The 18053-nt window shown below is 29.8% G+C and overlaps 1 protein-coding gene across 3 annotated transcripts in view; it reads left to right on the forward strand.

Moving 5' to 3' along the window:
- The window catches only part of LOC117169091 (cyclin-dependent kinase inhibitor 1-like), a 58989-nt gene that overhangs the window by 29849 nt on the left and 11087 nt on the right, over positions 1-18053 (forward strand). The window contains exon 1 of one of the 3 annotated variants that reach the window (XM_033355217.1): positions 7518-7553. The exons of 1 other annotated variant lie outside the window; for it this stretch is intronic. The gene's annotated coding sequence lies outside the window, so the exon portion shown is untranslated. Of the gene's footprint in view, positions 1-7517; positions 7554-16454; positions 16570-18053 lie in introns of those variants that run through there. One more of the 3 variants, XM_033355216.1, reaches the window with a different exon arrangement.

The following is an 18053-nucleotide window of genomic DNA, read 5'->3' on the forward strand; positions in this document are numbered from 1 at the left end:
GGCGCATACTTTGAATAAAATATTTGTTATCATTCTCTTGAAATAAATGTGTTTTTTTCTTGAAAAAATACCGGTTTCATATGTATACACCTGGTAATGTGTAATAGAGTATAGAGAGGACAGGGTTGGCTAGAGTTATGGGAATAAGGAGTAGTTATACCAATAGTAAAGAAAGGAAAAGGAGAGGGCGTTAAAGATTATAGGGGGGTGACGTTGATGCCAACACTGTATAAAGTATATGTAACTATTTTGTCCGAGAGATTGAAGATAGAAGTTGAAGAAAAAAAGATCGAGTCACCCAATCAGACAGGCTTTAGAAAAGGAATGAGAGTAATAATCAACATCTATGTTCCGAACTATCTAGTAAATAAGAGAATTAAAAGGGAAAAAGGGGCAATGATAGCAATGTTCGTGGACTTAAAGGCGGCGTTTGACTCATTAGATCGAGACGAAATACAAAAAGTTATGGTAAAAAAGGGCATAAGAGAGGGATTAATAAAGAGAGTATCAGAATTTAATTAAATAATATTAGACTTGGAAGAAGAAATTAGGAGAAATGGTTGGGGAGGAGTTAGGGTAGGGAAGGAAAAGATATATGCACTGGCATACGCAGACCACATAGTGTTGATGGCAGAGGATGAAGAAGGGATGGCGGGATTAATTAAAGAATTAGAGAAATACTTAGATGGGAAAAAGCTGAACGTAAATGTAGAAAAGACAAAGATAATGAGGTTTAAAAAAGGAGGGGGAAGGAAGAAAGAGTGGTCAGGTAGATAGAAGGGAATAAAGTTAGAAGAAGTAAATGAGTATGAATATTTGGGATATATCTTGCAAACGAATGGAGGTCATACAGCTCATATAAGAGAAAGGATAAAAAAAAGCAGCAGGGGTAATGAAACAGATATGGGGAATAGGAAAAAAAGGTTAAAAAAATTCGAGAAGGAGAATGTGGTTATGTGATACACTGATATGGCCAGTATTAGGTTATGGAGCAGGGATATGGGGATGGAAAGAAAGGAAAGATATTGAGAGTTTATGAGGAAGGTATATAAGGTGGACACTAGGGGCAGATTAGAGGACGCCAGGATATATGGTGAGAGAAGAAGCGCGAAGGGATAAGTTATGTATTAGAGGGGGAAAGAGGACATGGAAATTTGAGACGAAGCTGAGGGAGAGGTAAAGACAATTAATAGAAAGATGGGGGATAATTGAGGAATCAAAATACAATAAATGGTATAAGATGATAAAAAAGGAAGGAATGCCAAAGTATTTAGAAAAGGGATGGAGAGATAGAAGGTGAACCAGAATAGCAAGATTCAGATTGGGAAGCGAGGTAAGGGAGGGGGTGTACTGGGAAAAAGAAGAAAACAGAAAGTGTAGAATATGTGAATGGGACGAAGAAACATGGGAGCATGTACTGTCTCATACATGAGGATGTAGGAGAGGAATGGAAGATAAAAGAAACTGGCAAGAGAATGTGGTTAAGATTCTAGGGGAGGATGGATTAGGAGAAGAATGCATGAAGGAGTTGAAGGGTGCTAGAGGAGCGAATGAGAGAGAATGAAAGAATGCATGTGAAAAAAGGCACATGGAGGTATAAAAAAAAAGAAAGAAAAAGGAAACGGAAGTCGCTTAGATTAGAAGCGTAAAGATTTGAAGTAATGGTAAGGTAAAAGTTAAGTAGACTAAGATGCGTTTGTGTTATCATGCTCTCTCTCTCTCTCGCTTGCACTCTCGCCTCCGTTCGCTCGCTCACTCGTTTGCTAATAAGTCCTAAATTGCGCTATCGCAGGAAATAGAGATAAGGAACTAGATATAAGACTTATGTAAATAGTTGTGAATAATTGCATATATGGAAAGGATAAGATTGAAAAAAATAGATATAAGCGGAGAGATTGTAAGGAATGGAAGTCAAGTAAACCCTTTGGGGACACATTATCAATAAAGAAGAGATTAAACTAAGAAGATTAACTTTCTACCAAAAAAGGCGATTTTTCAAGCAAAAAGATGAAGTATCAGCCATGAACAATAATTTTCTACGAAATACATGAATTTTTAACCAAATAGATGAATTTTCAACTAAAAAAGGATTCATTTTCAACCAAAAATGGAACATGTTAATTTTTAGTTATGAAAATTATTTTCAACCATCAAAACAAAAAATTTACAACAAAATAGTTCAGTTTTTTAACAAACAAACAAAAAATCATTTTTATCCAAAAAATGAATTTTTCAGAAAACAGTTAAATTTTCAACCAGAGAAATAAATATTTAATCCAGAATATTAATGTTTCACTAAAGAAGACGCATTTTCCACTAAATATGTATATGAATTTTCCAAAAAAATAGTTGAATTTGCAAAATGTAAATTTTAAATCAATCATGTAATAGTTAAACATTGAATTTAAAAAATGATTTCAAAAAAACAAGACGAATTTTCAACAAACTAAATCAATTTTCCACGTTAGAAATATATTTTTTACAAAATAATTGAATTTTAAACTATAAAATATCACGTTTCAACCAAATGTCGAATAATTAAATTTACATTTAAAAAAATTACTTTTCAATCAAACAAAGAACCAGTTTTCATCAGAATATTGTAACCAAGAAGATTAATTTTCTAGCAAAAGAAACTAATTTTATCAAAAGACAAGAATGATAAAAAATATATATTTCGGGTTCCAATCGTGTACAAAACTACGAATTTTTGCCAACATTTCTTAAAAAAATTTTAATTGAAAAAACTCGTTTTTCACCCAGAAAACAAGTTTTTAACAAAATAGTCGAATTTTCAGCTGACAATATTAATTTTCTCGTTCTATTCTTCAAAATTGTAAATTTATTGAAAAATTTGGTTTAAAAATCGCGCGCTTTTCATCACTTCTAGTTCCGGTTTAATCGTAGCCAATCAAAACAGTGGAAATCTGTGGCAGAACTCTACCTAGAATCAAGGTTAGAACTGGATTACTCCAGATTGGAACTGCATTCGTCTGGATTACAAATGGGTTACTCAGATTAACAATCGGATTACTCCGAATCACAAGTGGATTGCTCTAGATTATAATTGAATTACTCTGGATTACAATTGAATTACAGTATAGTAATTGGATTACTATGAATAAAAAGTTTGTCACTCCGAGCTAGAACTGGATTGTTCCATATCAGATTTAGATTACGCTGGGTTACAAGTAGATTACTCCGGATCAAAAGCGGATTATTACATATTATGAGTGGATTAACGTGGATTACAAGTCGATTATTGAAGATCATAAGTGAGTTAAAGCGGATTACATGTGGAATACTTCGGATTGCAAGTGGATTACTTCGGATTATAACTGTATTACTCAAGGCTAGAACTGGATTAGGTTGGATTAGTCTGGATTAAAAGCGGGTTACCCGGATCAAAAGTGGATTACAACGGATTACACTGAAATACCGCGATTACATAGGATTACTAATTCGGATAACCGAGTGGTCCAGCGGATTACCAGAACTGTTTCAAACCTCGTCTTAAACACTTACACTGAAAGCTATATTCGAGAATTCTTTTGGAGAAATTTAAACGTGCATTAAAGTGGAATGAGGCAGGTTTTGGTGCAACCAAGTGAAACGGGATCGTTTGCAAGTGTACAGAGGTAACTCGAAGAACAAAGAACCTTACAAGAAAAAAGGGTCAATCCTTATTTTAAGATAACATTTTTTCCCTCAGTTACTCTATTCTCTCATTATCATCGGCCTTTTGCAAGTGCAAATGTTCTACTTTACAAATTTAATCTTATCAGAATATCACTGACTTCATTATAGCAATCACCCCTTGTTTCTTTTCAAGATGTTTTGCATTTTAGCACCCACGTAAATCACAATGACAGATATAAACAGTCAACAATGATCACATTATTTCGCAAAATAATTTATTTTAAACATGATGATACATCTGCAAACAAAAAATCAAATTTAAGTCCGTGTGGATACATTAAACACCATTATTATCGACAAAACAAATTGAGTACACCCGACATTCGGTTTAGCCATTCGCGTTTTAGTAATTCCTAGAAATGCTGGTACCAGGGGCGTCGGAACGATTTTTTTCATGGGTAGGCTCACCGAAAATATGTTCAAAAATATAAATTAAAGATAAATATTAGGTTTATTTTGTTATTAGATTCAGCGATTGGATGGGTGGGCTCAATCCTACCCAGCCCACACGGCTGCGACGCCCCTGACTGGCACTACAGCATCTCAGCGGGAAGGACGAGAGACAGTTGATATTCTGGTCTGAAAAACACCAGCAGCGTAGTGAAAGGCGTAATACGCGAGTACTCGCATGCGGAGATTGCGCAATATTATGCATTCTAATTCGAAACGGTACCACAGCCCTAACTGTTTACGTTTCGATCCTTTATATTTAGCAACAAGGCTACTAGCAGGCAACCCTCAACACTGTGGCTCAACCGACAATCGGCTGTAGTTGTATTTTCAACTAAATAGACTAGAACTTAGATTGAAAGACTCCAGATTCACTGCTTCCGAGAATTGAAAGGCGCAGTGCGCGGGTGCTCATCTCCTAATATTGCGTAATATTTATAAATGGTTCAGACAACCCTAAATTACGTTTGAACGGTCTGGATTTACCACTTAAGGCCGCTGGAGCCCTCCTTGGAGTGGGTGATAAATCCGAGTTCCAGTGTAGTTGAATTTTCAAGCCAAAAAGAATGATTTTTTCAAAAAACGGTTCAATTTTCGACAAAAAAGTTCATTTTTAGCCAAGGGAAATGAATTTTTCAATCCAAAAGTACGAATTTTTAACAAAATAGTGGTAAATTCAGACAAGCTAAAAATTTGAACTTTTTAGAAAACAATTGACTTTTAAAACGAAAAGGAACAAATTTTAACAAGAAAATTTTTTTCCATCCAGGGACATTAATTTCGTACAAAATAGTTGAATTTTCAACTAAAATTTTCTTTTTCAATCAAAAGTCAAATCGTTCGATTTTCAGTTAAGGAGACTAATTTTCGACAACGAATTAACGAATTATTAATGAGTTGAATTGAATAAAAAAACGACCAATTCTAAACAGAATATCTCATTTTTCCAGTTAAAAAGTTGAAACTTAAATTTTTAACAAGAAAATTAATCTTTAAGCAGGAAACATGAATTTTCAAGCAAACAATTGAAATTACAACTAAAAAAAAATGCAAAAAAAACAAATTTCACTGGAAAAGAAGAATTTTCAATAACAAAGTTAATTTTCGATCAATAAAGATGAATTTTCAAACAAGTAGTTTAATTTTAAACTAAAACAAACAAATTTTTAACCATAAATAGAATCCTTAAATATCAGTTTAAAAATAAGAATTTTCAACAAAAAAGAATTTTTAAGTAGTTTAATTCAACGGAAAAGGAAAAAATTGTAACAAAATAGTTGATTCCTTATACCAATAGAGGAATTTTTCAACAACAAAAAATTAATTTCCTACCCAATTGGAAGAATTAAAAAAAAATTTTAATTCACCAAATAAAAAATCGAATGTTTTAGAAGATTAATTTTAGAATTTTAAATTTTCAACTGAAATAAAGGTCACCAGTCAAATTCGAGTAAAAAAGGACAAATTTTTAACAAAATACATGAATTTTCCGTCAAAAAGTTTAATTTATAAATTATGAAGTTAAAGTTTTCAACAAAAAAATGGAGTAACTGCATTTCCGAACCAAAAAATTAGTTTTACACACGAAAAAAAAACAATTTCCAGCGAAATAGAGGTAAGTTTCAAATCGAAAGTTTAATTTTTAACCAAATAGATTAATTTTTTACTAACAAAGAAGTTAGATTTTTAAACCGAAAATACATCCATTTTTAGTAAACGAGCTTATTTATAACAAAACAGTTGAATTTTCAACTAAATTGATCAATCTTCAACTAAAGAAAAATTAATTTTTTACCATCTGAACAAAAAAAAAATGAATTTTCATCGAAACATGTAAATGTTAATATTTCAACAAAAAGATATTTTATTTTTAATCAAAAACAATTTAATTCTACGAGAAAAGATCAATTTTTTACCAAGACAATTATTTTTTTACAAATTCTTGAAAATATCATTTTTAACCATAAATGAAATAGTTCAATTTTCAGTTGATAAAAATTAATTTCATACTCAAAAGAAATGGAATTTTCAACAAAGTAATTCAATTTCCAACCCAATAGAAACAAAATTTTACGCAAGCGAGATGAATCCCGGCATAAAAAATATAATGGTAGAGGTAGACTTTTCACTTTGAAAAAAAATGTAACAAAAAATTTTTCTTTTTCGTATGTTTTAATTTTGCAATTCAAATTGAAATTGAAATTTTTTAATTTTAAAAAAACGTCATCAACAACTTTGACATTTTTTAACGATTTTAATTAACTTAAAATAATTAAAATTTTAAAGGTTTTGAGTAAAAACAAGTTTTAATATCACATCGCGGTTCCGTTGCAGATATTTTTAAATTTTAAATGCTTCCTATTTATCATTGCTTAATATTGAAAGTTTTTGAAGAATAATTATATTTGAAAGATTAATGATCAAACGTTTTTACATTTTGAATGGTGAAAATAATGATGAATGCATTTTTTGATCTTATTAGACAAATTTAGCTCGTCAATTTTAATGTTAAATAATAATAATTTTTTATTCAATACAAAAATATTCAGAATTTCAGAAGCTTTTAAATAAAATCATTTAATTTAGTTTACAACGAGTTTTTCAGTTACAAGTTGTGAATTTTTATTCGCTTTCAAATTGAAAATTATTTAAATTCAGAACTCTTAAATTTTAAATGATTTAATTTTTAACGCTTTGAATCAGAAATTATTCAATTTCACCTCCTTTCTAATGAACTTGTCCAATTTTCCAAATTGTAGTCTAAAATATTTTCATTTTGAAAGTTTATGTTTTAAAAAAATCAATTTAAAATTATTCAATTCTAAAATATAAACTAACATAATTTAAAGTAGAAAGTTTTACATTCAATATCAGTCAATATGTTTTAAAACTTAAAATTAAAAAATTTGTTTAATAATGAATTTCGTAATTGTTAATATTTTAATTATTAGGAAATAAAAATCGAGAGTTGAAAAGGCGCGCTTTACGCGCGTTTATTTAATACTGAAAGTCTATTTCCTGACTGCAGATAACAAATGATGTTTTTAAAAATTTTGCTGTAGAGGAGTTTTTAAATTAAAATTTATTGCACATCTGTTTCATGTTTTGCTTCCTTTCTGTAACTATTTTCCTTCGATCTTTTCCTCTTTAAAAAACAATATTCTGTTTGATGAATTAAATATTGCATAAGATGTATAATTAAACAAAAGTAAAAGATACATCATGAAGCATTATTGTGGCCACAAAGTTTGTTGTTTATTTCTTCTGATAAGAAATTTGTCAATATCGCGATGTTTAGAAAACGCGTAAAGTTGACGATTGCATAATACGGTCGTTGGGGTTTTACTTGCAGTCTCTCTTTTATCGCCTTGCTGACTACATCACTCCATCTGATATTTAATTAGGTATTCTCCTTAATTTACTACTCTAATTAATCATTTGTTATCAAATATTTAAACATAATTACGTATAATTTTTTAAGTGCGTGGGCCAATTTGGTAATGTTTTTTTTTCAATGGAACAAAATATAAAACCTCTTTTGTAAATTTGTCACTTTTTCACCTTTTTCAGTTCAAAAAGTAAAATTTTATTCAAAATTGCAATTTAAAATTACTTGGAATTAACTCGTGAAAGCTGAAATATGCTTCAATTTTTTCTGACCGGGAGAAAGCCAGAAATTTTTTTCGAAGTTCTATTTTAATTAGGACACTACGTGGGACTAATTATTGTAAATTGGTCGCCTTTTCTCTTTTTTCAGTTAAAAAAATAAAATTTTATTCAAAAGTGTAATTTAAAATGACTTGGAGTTAAATCGTGAGAGCTGATACAGACTACTATTTCTTGAGAGCGGCAGAAAGTCGGAAAATGTTTTTTAGTTCTAAAAATAATAAAACTTTATTAAAAAAAGTTAATTTTTAGTTTAAAAAATGGAATTTCAGTTTGAAAATATAAATTTTTAACGAAATAGTTCAATTTACAAATAAAGATGTACAAATACATAAAAAAACGAGTTTTTAACAAAGTAGTTTCACTTTCAACCAAATATTTAAATTTTAAATTACACACGATCAATTTTCAAACAAAAGTTGAATGCTTAAATTCACAGTAAGAAAATGAACTTTCTTACCAAAAAAAAAATTTCTACGCTGTAGTTGAAATTTCAACAAAATTAATTAATTTTTAACTGAGAAGATGGACCTTTAACTTAAAAAAGAATTTACAACAAAAATTATGAATTTACAAAAAAAATTAATTTTTAACAAAGTTGTTTCACTTTCAATCAAATCGCTGAATTTCTAACCCAAAAGATAAAATTTTCGCTAAGAATATTGATTTTTTACTAAAAAATTAAAGGTTAAATTTACCGCAAAAAATTTACCGAAATAAAAATTTTCCAACACAGCAGTTAAATTTTTAACCAAATAGATGAATTTCTATCTGAAAAGATGAATTTTCTAATAAAAATCATTAATCTTTAACCAAAAAATGAATTTTTAATGAAAAAACAAAGAATATTATTTATTAACCAAATTGTTGAATTTTTAAACAAAAATATGAATTTTTCACTAAGAAATTAAAAAAAATGCAATGGTTAAATTTTCTGTAAAAAATTAACGTTCGAACGACAGAAAATGAATTTTACATAATACTTAAATTTTTAGCCAAATGTATGAATTTTTAACTGAAATGATGAATCTTTAATTAAACATTTTTCGTAACAAATAGTTCAATTTTTACCTAAAATATATTATATTACATATTTAGATTTTTAACCAATAATAAAAATTATCAACTATAATCATGAATCTACAACAGCAAAATAAATGTTTGATTGAATTTTATTTAAATTAATTATTAAATGATCATTTATTTACCTATTATTATTTTTATTAATTTAATGTTTTAAACTTTAACTTCTCATTTTTACAAGATGAATTTTCAACGAAAAATGTAGCAGATGATTTATCAAATTTTCTAAGAATTAATGGAATTTTTAACAAAACAGTTGCATTTTTATCTAAGAAAGATAAAATATTTCTACTAAAAATGTGAACTTTTAAATAAAAAGGACAAATTAGAACAAATAGTTTTCATCCAAAAAAGATTTCAGTTAACTTATCAGCAAAAAAACATGAATTTTCAACAAAAAAATTAACTTGATAAAACAGTTAATTTTGCAACCAACAAGAATGATTTTTAAGAAAATTGTTAAATTTACAACCAAATAATAAAATTTGTAACTAAAAAGATAATCTTGAGGAGAGAGTTTTTGCGAATTTGAAAAAATTACGTACATGAGTGAAGGACCCTCTCCCCCCTTCCGTAACAAATCGAAACAAAATGTCTTGACCCCCCCCCCCCCCCCCCCTTAAGCGTTGTTCAATCTTTAAAGTTTTTTTTAAAAGAAGATTCTCATTCTAAAGTGGTGTCTCTCTCAGGTAAGTTTAAAACCGACCTGTCCCAGATTATCTTTTAAGCATTTCCTGTAATCAAATAAGGTACCCTGAAAACAGGCTCCTGAAGTTGCATGTGAGAAATTGATTTTATCTTATTTCCCACTCGGTTATTATTCCGATACTCTCACGACCGCAGATTTGAAATGACCATGAATAACCAGAATTTGATTCTGCGATAAAACTGTAAAATCATTAATCATTCTTAACTGTAATTGAAGACAGTTACTGTCTCTGATGACACGTTTTGTGGGAAATAGTGGGGACTTCTATTCTCTGTTGTGGGAAATAGTGGGGATTTCTATTCTTAGTTGTGGAAAATAGAAACGATTCAATACAATTTAATCTGAAATGTAAAGGTGGGAGTGTGGTATTGTAGATTAGAGAGTGATTCGACTTTGTAAAATGTTGACTGTTGTACTAAACACTAATGGTCATTTTTTGGGGCTGGATTTTGAGTCTATTCAGGTAAAGCGATTGTCACAATAGTCATTAAGGTATCAGACCACTTCATTTTTCTACGTCAACTGACTTCTCTATTTGAGTCTTAAAGTTAAACGTGAAAATAATATTTAAGCTCTGTCATGGGTCAAGGATACTATAAATCATGAATACCACAAGTCATGAATAAGTAGGGTCAGGGACCGCCGACGCATCACTGACAAAGCCACGAGGACGTGGACCTAGTGACTAGTCCTAGGCTTCACGTTTTTGAAACAGGAATAATTAATGGTTTTCACGTTACGCAATCCGAACTAACCGAATTTCAAGTTACATCAAGACCTTCAATTGAAAATTCGGATAAATTGAACACTAAATCTAAAAATTGTTTTTTTTTTTGGAATTGATAAAAACTGAACTGCAAATGAAAGCATTCAATGTGAAACTCTTGAATTTTAAACTTTGAAAATTAAAGTTTAATAGAATTTAAAAATTTTTTAAATTATACCAGTTTAAATCAGTTTAAATTCTAGTTCCAGCCTAGTGAGCACAAAGTTTGGCGACGTCTTCACGACATCGTTACGACATCTTAACGACAAGCTTACGACATCCTATGCCCATGTCGTTAAGGTGTCTTTACGATGTCGTAACTAATTCGTATGACCCGACGATGTCTTTACGATATCGCAAAGACACCGAAACGACATGGACATAGGATGTCGTAAAGCTGTCGTAAAGATGTCGTAACGATATCGTAAAGACGTCGCCAAATTTTGTGCCCACTGGGAGCTCATTATTGGTGAAAAATTGAAAAATCCCTGTTTAAATCCGAAATTTTAGTTATTTTCGAAAATACCTTGTTTCAACTCCGAATTATAATTTTGTTAAAAAATTCAATTTTCCTTTCAGAATTCTTATTCTCTTGGATAAAGGATAAATTAAAATTCTAGCTCAAAATTGTTTAAAATTGAAAATTTGTTGTTTGAATCCAGAATTTTAATACTTTTCGAATATTATCCGTTTCAACTAAGAATTAGAATTTTTCTTTAAAATGCCCTGTTCCAATTCATAATTTTAATTTTTGTTTTAAAATATCCCGTTCCAACTTAGAATTAGAATTCATTCATTTATTTACATTTTAAAGTTCCCTGTTCCAAGACAAATTATAATTCTTTTGGATAAATAACAGTTTCAACTCAGAATTGGTTAAAATTTGAAAATTCCCTGATTAAATCCAAAATTTTAATTCTTTTCGAAAATTCTCCAATCTAACCAATTGTAAGAATTAGATTTTTTTATAAAACTCTCTGTTCAAGTCCATTATTAAAATTTTTTTCAAAAACACCTCGTTTCAATACAGAATAATAATTTTGTTTCAAAACTCAATTGTCCATTGAGAATTGTTATTCTCTAGAATAAACTCCAATTCCAACTGAGAATTTATTTTAAATTAAAAATTTCCTTCTCAAATCCAGAATTTTAATTCGATTAAAAAAATCTCCATTTAAACTCAGAATTATAATTGTGTTTAAGAAATATAATTTTCCTTTCAGAATTTTTATTCTCCTGGATAAATTCCAGTTCCTACTTAAATTTGTTACAATTTGAAAATTCCCTGTTTAAATCCGAAATTTACATTTTTTCGAAAAATTCCCTATTCCAATCCAGAATTTTAATTATTTTCAAAAATTCTCCATTCCAACCAATTGTAAGAATTAGATTTTTTTTTAAATTCCCTGTTCCAACCCGTAATTTAATTTTTTTAATTCGAAAATACCTCGTTTCAACTCAGAATTATAATTTTGTTAAAAAAAATTTAATTTCGTTATTTAAATCCGAAAGTTGAATAATTTTCAAAAATTCTTCCTTTCAACAAAAAATTAGAATTTTTCAATTCATATTTTTTTTCGAAAATATTTCGTTTAAACTTATAATTAGAATTCATTCTTTAAAAGGATTCCCTCTTCTAGCTCAGGATTTATTTCAATTATTTAATTTTCTGTTCCAAGACAAATTGTAATTCTGTTGGATAAATACCAATTTTAAATCAGAATGGGTTATAATTTGAAAACTCCCTACTTCAACTCAGAATTAGAATTTTTTGGAAAAAATTTCCTTTTCCAATTCAGAATTTTGTTCCCTTTCGAAAATTTCCAGTACTAGCTCGGAACTGGTTAAAATTTGAAAATTGTCTTAAAATTTGTTTATATAAAATAAAAAATAATTTTCTATTTTCCTAGGAAATTTATTTATTTTTCTGACGCCTGTCAAAATTCTGAAAAAGCTTCTAAATTTTTTGTTCGCAACCTGCCAAAATCTACGTTTTGTTTTAAATTAGGCCGTGGGCTATTTGCACCGAAATTTTGGTACGAATAGTCGGATTTTGTCGGAACATGTAGACACTTCGTTTAAATTATTTAAAATCATTTCAAATTTTTTTATTAATTTTGAATTTTTTCAAAGATTCTAAATATCTCTTCAACTTACTCGATTTTTTCTAAGAATAATAGTTGTATAATTTTTATTTATAGATCAAAATACAAAATTTTTGACTCATAAATAAAATTTGGTTAAATAGAACAATTAAAAATGTAACGTTCAAAGTTTATCCTTTTTTGTTCAGTTTTGTATATTTAATTTATAATTAATGATTTTAAATGAATAGCCAGATATTTCTAAATATTGAGTAACTGCTCTTTTTCTTAATTAAAAAATTTCAAATCGCATGGCTTAAAAATGGAATATTTTAGAGTGAAATTATATTTGAAATTTAATAAAAGCCTTTAATCATAAATATATGATTTTTAAGTTATTTAAAAATTAAAAATAGTTTACAAAGTTACAAAAAAGACATTGTTTAACTAATAAGATATTCCGATTGAAACAGATTAATTTTTAACGTTAAAATCTGGACATTCTAAGATTGCAAACTGATTCCGAAACGTCTCGTACAATCAATTATTATTTACTTTTTAAATTTCTCATATTGAAATGTACGCTTACAAATTAAAAATGGAAAATTTTTAAAGTGAAAGATTTTCGAATTACGCATTCTAAACTGAATGTTATCATAATTGGAAAAAATAACAATCAAACTAATTATTTAAAAAACGGCTAAAATTGAAGCTGAAAGGATTTTTTTTCTAAAAATTTGTCAAATTCCCGGTGAAAAAATAAATTCACGGTCATTTCCCGATTTTCCAGGTCTCATAAATTCCCGGTTTTCCCGTCTAGCGGCCCCCAAGCAGAAGTAGATTTTGAAATAAATTAAAATAAGAAAGTCAAATTTTGTAAAAAAGTTTCGGAAGAAGGTTTAAAAAGAATGTTTAAAAATGAAACAGTTATATGGCAATGGAAAAAAGAGAAAGAAAAAAGAAAATGATCAACATTTGTTTACTTTTAATATTTCTGAGAAACTTGTGTACCTTTAGAGGAATACCTTCAAGGCCTTTTAGGCTTCCTCATAAGGTATTCCTCTATACGTACAAAATTTTCTCAAAAATATTAAAAATAAACAAATTTTGTTCATTTCATTTTTTTTCACTCTTTTCGAAATTTTCGTATAACTGTCTCTAATGAATTCACTACTTAACGAAATAATTAAATTTTTAAATAAGAACAATTTTCACCCAAAAAAAGAATTATGAACAAAGTTGTTCCAATTGCAACTAAGCAGTTGAATATTTAAACAAGAAAAGATGGATTCTCAACGAAAAAATGAAAAATATTCAACAAAATACTAAAGTTTTCTACTAAAGAGATAAATTTTCAACCCAAGCTTTGAGTTTTCTAGTTGAAATGTTGAATCTTTTAAAAAGAGTTTACTTTAAAACCAAAAAAGATTAATTTTTAACAAAAAAAGTTCATTTTCAACTAATAAAGATAACTTTTCTACATAAACGAATTAATTTTTAATCAAAAAAAGAGCAATTCTAGACGAAAATAATATAGTTGGTATCTTAACATACAAGTAGCATTTTCTACAAAATACATAAATTTTCAAATTAACAGCTGAATTTACAGTTATAAAATGAATTTTGCATAAAACACCTAGATTTTTAATTAAAAAAAAGCATCGTCAACCAAAAAATATGAATTGTCAACAAAATAGTTACATTTGCAACAAAAGAGATGAATCTTCAACGAAAAGAAATTAACGAAAAATATAATACCTGATATATTGACCAAAAAATAATTTTATTTCAAATTTTTAAAAACCTTCTGATAATAAAATCCCAAATGTTGAATTTTCAACAAGAAAATTTTATTTTTATTCAAAAATTTAAACATTGAAAAATATAATTTCCAATCAGGAACTTGATCATGCAGGAATTTTATTATTCGGGAATTTTTTGATTTAGGAATTTTATTATTCGGGAATTTTTTAATTCGAGAATTTTAAAGTTTCAGGAATCTTATTTTTCGGGAATTTTATTATTTTGAAATTTTTTAATCCGGTAATTTTATTTTTCCGGAGTTTCCTAGTTCAGGAATTTCCTGGTTCAGGAATTTTATTATTCGAGAATTTTCCAATTCAGGAATCTTATTAATAGGGAATTTTCCGATTCAGGAATTTTGTTATTCGGAAATTTTTCAATTCAGAAATTATATTATTGAGGAATTTTATATTTTCGGGAATTTTGCCATTTCGGAAATTTTAAAGTTTCAGGAATTTTGATTTTCGGATATTTATTATTCGGGAATTATATTATTTGGGGATTTTTTTTTTGAATTTTTCAAATTCAGGAGTTTTATTATTCGTAAAATTTTCTAATTCAGGAATTTTATTATTCGGGAATTTTAGTCTCGAAAATTTTATTTTTCGTAATTTTTCAATTCAGGAACTTTAGTAGGGACGACTGAAAAATCCCGAAAAATAACATTCCTAACACTGTAAAATTAGCGAATTGGAAAATTTCTAAACAATAAAATTCGCGAATAATAAAATTGCCGAAATCTAAAAATATCGAATTGACAAATTCCAAAATAATAAAATTCCCGAAAGAAAATTGCCGAATTATAAAATGTCCACATTGGAAAATTCCCGAAATTAAACAATTACAATTTTTTATAAATATGTTTTATTAATTACAAATACAATAATGCAAATTTATTTTTACTTATTTTTAATATTTAATTTCGGGAGTTTTACCATTCAGAAATTTTGCAATTAGGATATTTTATAATTTGGCAATTTTCGGTCGGGAATTGTATTATTCGGGAATTTTCCAATTTGGTAATATTATTTACTGCCGGGAAATTTATTTTTCGGAAATTTCCCAATTCGATATTTTTATTTTTCGAAAATTTTATTATTCGGGAATTTTCTGACTTGCGAATTTTACAGTGTCATTAGTTTTATTTTTCGGGATTTTCAGTCGTCCTCTTTATTGTAAAGGAACTTTATTATACAGGGATTTTCCAATTTAGAAATGTTATTATTCCGGAAATTTCCAATTTAAGAATTTTATTAATCGGGAATGTTACAGTTTCAGGAATTGTATTTTTCAAGAATTTTATTGTTTTGCAATTTTTCGATTCGGGAATCTTACAGTTTCGGGAATTTTATTTTTCTGTTGTTTGCAAAGTCAGGAATTTTATTATGCAGCAATTTTCCAATTCTGGAATTTTATTATTCGAGAATTTTCCAATTCAGGAATTTCATTATTTGGGAATTTTATTATTCGGGGATCTTATTATTCTTATAATTCTTGAAAATTCCCCTTTTTAATTTTCTCCTTTTTTCTCTCATTAACACAAATTTCAATTGAATCTATAAAATACAAAAGAAACGTGAGCACCATTAATTTGAAATCTCTCTCAACTGATCTTCAAGTCCAAATAATGAATAAATGAAAAAAAATTAAATGAAACAGACTGCCATGCCAGAAAATAATATTATTGCAGGCCATGAACAGTTGTTTGTTATTGAAGGATGGAAAAAAGAAGAGTGCACAGCACACTTAGCCCACTAATGGCAATCGCGGCGGGATGAATGGCCGCATAATAAAATAACCGGTTGGCCGTTATGTTCCTCTACTCTACTCGCAAGCTCACAAATAAGACAAACCAACAAGAAGTTCAGTCGCTTGATCAGAAATTCAGAATCTAGGATATTCCCCAATGCAATGTTTTGTTCAAGGATTCATTTATTTTTATTTCCAGGGTTGCAATAGAGACTGTTTTTACGTTTCCCCAAGGAAGTTGGGGGGGGGGGGGGGGGCATGAAAGTGAAGTAAACAGGAACTTGGACTTTTGTAAGTAGTAGACTTGAGATTAGAGTATAGTGAAATAGAGATTAGAGCACAGAGAGTGGATTGTAGAGTGTAGAGAGTAGTGAGGAGAGAGTAGTCAGCGGAGTGAAGTGCAGACATAAAGAGAGAGAAGAGAAACCGCGAGACTAAAGCCAGAGTATCTCTAGTTTGTGTTAGGTCAGTTGTATTTCTGCCTTGGTGGTGACCTGTCGTTATACATCTCGTGCCGTTATACTCGCACGGCAATCACGAGGAATAAAAAGAATATCGAGGTTAGTCGAAATGTTTTCTTTTTTGTAATCAAACCCCTTTCACTTTCATACTTGCAAGTGCAAGATTACGAAATATTTGGCGGCAAGGTTTTAATGCGGGTTCCTATAGGATTTTTTCCGAGCAACATTGATCTCAACTTTTAAATCGATATATCGAATAGTCTTCGAGCTATCGATTTTTAGGTTCAAATTATTGACTTGATTTTTTAATTTATATTTCAAAATGCATTTTGAGGTGTAAATTAAAAGAGAAAGTCAATCTTGGTATCCATGGATACCAATAAGATTTTGAGCAAGAAACAGGAACCTGAAATTTTTAAATCGATATCTCGAACAGTTTTCGAGATGTCGATTAAATTAGAAAAATTTACATCATTTATATTACGACGTTATTAAGTTGTTCAAGCCTTTCCCTCTCCTCCCCCTAATCCCTCTACACCCTGTCCCTTTACATTACCCTTCTCTCCACCCGAACTTTTTCCTCCGCTATTTCCACCTATACTTAATTCCCTAGCTGACAAAAACTTCCCCTACTTCCCTTCCCCAACCCTCACCTGCTAACCTTCATTTCTAATCATTCTCTCTACTTCCCCTCCTAATTGCCCCTTACTTTCCCGCCCGTCATCAAACTTCATTTCCCCTGCTTCTTCATCCCTAATTTCCCCACTTCCCTTTCACCCCTCATCGCCCTGATTTCCCCTACCTCCCCTCTTCTGATTTTCCCTTATCCTTCTCAATACCTCCAAGTTCTCATAATTCTCCTACCCTTTTCCCCTCACTTCCCCTCTCATAATTTCCCCTCGCTATCCCTTATTAGAAAATAGTGCGAACGACGGACACATGGACGGACGGATATCTGAAATAGATCTCGAGATATTCTTTTTTATGAGAGAATGATGGGTGGGTATCGCAGAATAATTTAGATCATTTATATTATGACGTTATTAAGTTGTTCAAACCTTTCCCTCTCCTCCCCCTAACCCCTCTACATCCCCTCCCCTTACATTACCCTTCTTTCCACCCGAACTTTTTCCTAGGCTATTTTCACCTATACTTAATTCCTTAGCTGAAAAATACTTCCCCTACTTCCCTTCCCCAACCCTCACCTGCTAACCTTCATTTCTAATCATTCTCTCTACTTCCCCTCCTAATTGCCCTTTACTTTCCCGCCCGTCATCAAACTTCATTTCCCCTGCTTCTTCATCCCTAATTTCCCCACTTCCCTTTCACACCTCATCGCCCAGATTTCCCCTACCTCCCCTCTTCTGATTTTCCCTTATCCTTCTCAATACCTCCAATTTATCATAATTCTCCTACCCTTTTCTCCTCCCTTCCCGTCTCATAATTTCCCCTGGCTATCCCTCATTAGAAAATAGTGTGAACGACGGACACATGGGCGGACGGATATCTGAAATAGATCTCGAGATATTCTTTTTTATAAGAGAATGATGGGTGAGTATCGCAGAACTCATTTGACACCCCCC

Source organism: Belonocnema kinseyi, chromosome 3 (assembly GCF_010883055.1).
Source record: "Belonocnema kinseyi isolate 2016_QV_RU_SX_M_011 chromosome 3, B_treatae_v1, whole genome shotgun sequence".
NCBI lineage: Eukaryota > Metazoa > Arthropoda > Insecta > Hymenoptera > Cynipidae > Belonocnema > Belonocnema kinseyi.